We start from the raw sequence: 3763 nt of genomic DNA on the forward strand, positions 1-3763 counted from the left end.
CTACACCTAGAGCTTAGGGTACCTAAGAATTACCTCCTGAGAGCCTCCATGTTGCTCTAATGTGGCCACTCTCTAAATCAGCATGTAAATACATTAATTTCCCACTCAGCATGGGACATGACTCCCGGGGATAAGCCTCCTTGGTGCTGAGGGATTACTACCAAGCACCAGCTGATGATGTAACTAGAAAAATACCTTGAATAAAAGAGTCAACTCAGACCAGCAGAATATCTCAGCCTACATGTAATACCAGTTAAAATACCAGTTAAAAACTGCTTTTTGACCTTGAATAAAAGGGGGAAATGGAAAGGACAAATGAGTTTATATGGCTATGAGTCTCCAAAAAAGAGTTGGGAGGTCATCATAGGGATCACGCTTACACATGCCTCAGCAGGGTCCCAGAGACAGCCAAAGTAGATATAAGCCCAGGTACTGGTTCTCCTGAGGGCTACAGAGACCCACAGGTTATGGTCATGGCAGCCAAATGACATGGCACTGAACTCCAGAGTTCTCTGGAGTTCAGTGCCCAGTGCCATGTCATTTGGCCCTACTTTGGAGTTTGTGTTCCTGAGTGTTATGGAGTTGGACTCAGATGTGGAGTGCACCCCATAAGGAGAGCCGCCAAGCATGAAAAAAGTGCAGCCTGCCCAGGGTGGCGCTGCACACACAGAGAGCTGACACAGCAAGATGACGCAATGTAATGAGACACAGATTCTGGGTGCCGCTGACAGGAATACAAGTGGACACAGAAGAACACACAGTGAATGGACACAGAGAGCCGATAACTGTGGGAGGCAGGGAAGGGGAGAGAAATATATAAATCTTTAAAAAATAAAAAAAAAGAAAATTTAGGGAAACAGCTTAAAGACCTTGTGGTAGATGGTAGTTTCTTGGACCTTACACCCAAAGCACAGTCAACAAAAGGAAAAAATAGATAAATGGGACTTTCTCAAAATTAAACAATTTTGCACCTCACAGAACTTTGTCAAATGGGTGAAAAGGCAGCCCACGTAATGGGAGAAAATATTTGGAAATCACATGAAAGACAAGGGTTTAATATCCATGATGCAAAAAGAGATGTTATAACTCAACAATAAAAAGACAAACGGGGAAACGGACTTTGGCCCAGTGGTTGGGGCGTCCGTCTACCATATGGGAGGTCCGCGGTTCAAACCCCGGGCCTCCTTGACCCGTGTGGAGCTGGCCATGCGCGGCGCTGATGCGCGCAGGGAGTGCCGTGCCACGCAGGGGTGTCCCCCGCGTGGGGGAGCCCCACGCGCAAGGAGTGCGCCCGTGAGGAGAGCCGCCCAGCGTGAAGGGAAAGAGCAGCCTGCCCAGGAATGGCGCCGCCCACACTTCCCGTGCCGCTGACGACAACAGAAGCGGACAAAGAAACAAGACGCAGCAAATAGACACCAAGAACAGACAACCAGGGGAGGGGGGGGGGGGGGAATTAAATAAATAAATAAAATCTTTAAAAAAAAAAAAAAAAAAGACAAACGATCCAATAAAAAAATGGGCAAAAAGACTTGAAGAGACATTTGTTCAAAGAAGAAATACAAATGGCAAAAAAGAAATGCTCAAATTTCACTGATGATTAGGGAAATACAAATCAAAACTACAATAAGATATCATTTCACACCTATCAGAATGGCCACTATTAAAAAGACAGAGAACTACAAGTGTTGAAGAGGATGTGGAGAGATAGGAACATGTATTCACTGTAGGTGGGAATGCAGAATAGTAAAGCCACTGTGGAGGACTATTTGGCAGTTCTTAAGAAGCTGAATATAGATTTATCACGTGACCCAGCAATACCACTGGGTATTACCTGGTGTATACCCAGAAGAACTGAGAGCAGTAACGTGAACAGACATATACACACCCATTACAGACCAATTTCTCTAATGAACATAGGGGCATTATTCACAATTGCCAAAAGTTGGAAACAACCCAGGTGTCCATCGACAGCTGAATGGATAAACAAACTGTAGTGTATTCACATGATGGAATATTATGCAGCTGTAAAAACAAATGAAGTTGTAAAGCATATGACAACTTGGATGATCCTGGAGGACATTGAGTGAAGCAAGCCAGACACAAAAGGACAAACACTGTATGATTACATTACTATGAACCAAATATTAATAGATTGTGTAACATATTGTATGATTAAAATAAAAAATTTATATGTATTCACTACATTTAATTGAGAAATGTGTTTTTATTCAACTGTTTTCTTTTTAGTTTTGTTTATATTTTCAGTTATTAAGTGTACAAATATAAAGTTAAAAATAGTGATCTTTTTATTTTTTTAACAGAATAATATATGTATAATATCAGTTACTGTAATATATGTACAGAAAACAGAAGTTGAGGAGTAAGTATTTAATTATTGATAGAAGGTTTCCAGAATTTTGAGGAGGTAGGTCATTCACATAATATATTTATGAAATATTTGCTATTTGAATAATTGTCACATTTGCAATCAGATAAAATAATAGTTTCATTTTCTTTTGTTTTTATCTTTGGAGTCGAACAGGCTGCTTTTGAATCTGCCAAGTACCAGCTGGGTGACCTTGGACAAGTTAACTCATGTATCTGAACCACAATTTCTTCATCCATGAAATGGATTTTAAGAATGTTGTACCTACCTTACCAATTTCATCTCATACTATCATTCTCTCAGTATGCTGTGGTACAGGAGTCAGCAAATACAATCCTTAGGCCAAATCTTGTGCCACCTATTTATGTAAAATAAAGTTCTCGTGGAACACAACTGTGACCATTTATTTATGTATTTTCTATGACTACTTTCACAATATAGTAGCAGAGTTGAGTAGTAGCTACAGAGGCTGCATGGCCCAGGAAGCCTGAAATGTTTACTATGTGGCCTTTTACAGAAAAAGTTTGTGTGTTCTCGCTCTAGTGTTACTGGCATTCTTCCACATCCCCAAATGACAAATTCCTTCTCCCACAGGACCTTTGCGCATACCATTCCCATTGCCCAGAATGCCATTCTCACATACCACACCTAATCCTTTCCTGTCAACTCTAGTAATCCTCATCATCTCCTCAGAAGGCCTTTGCTGACCCCACCCCACCCCCAGGCTAAATTAATGTTGTTTTGTATTCTCTTTGCCTCTTTCATAGAGCTTATCATGACGGTAATTACTCTGACTTTATTTCTTTAATGTTTGATTCTCCTAGTAGACTGGAAACCCATGAAAGAACAAATCTGTGTTGTTCAATTCTGAATCTCTAGTGCCTCGTAAAGTACCTGGAATATAGTGGATAGATGGATGAATGCATGAATGACATAATTTATATAAGGTACTTATTGCCTGATAAAGACTATCTAAAGTGTACTCCAGAACAAATAGTTCATGTAGTAGATGTGGAAGTACTCAAGGGCACAGATTTTGGAGTTAGAGTCTGAATCCCAATTTTTGTATTTACCAGGTAAGCAACCTTAGACAAGGTTCTTAACCTCTTTTTTCTTCAGTTTCATAAATGTATTAGTACCTACTTCATGATGCTTGTAATGAAGATTGAAGTGTTTAGTCTAGAGCCTGGCACATATAGTAAGTGCTCAAAAATGCTATTATTATTATTACAAGTCCTGAATAGATGGCAGATATTATTATGGCCCCCACAAAGTTGACTCTAGCTTGCTCTGGAGTCAGACCTGTTGGACAGAGTAGGCTGAGGTCTCTTCTCCCACTCCCACAACAGCCCAAGAGAAATCAAGTCAGAGCCGTGG

The sequence above is a fragment of the Dasypus novemcinctus genome, chromosome 24 (assembly GCF_030445035.2).
Source record: "Dasypus novemcinctus isolate mDasNov1 chromosome 24, mDasNov1.1.hap2, whole genome shotgun sequence".
NCBI classification, from domain to species: Eukaryota; Metazoa; Chordata; class Mammalia; order Cingulata; family Dasypodidae; genus Dasypus; species Dasypus novemcinctus.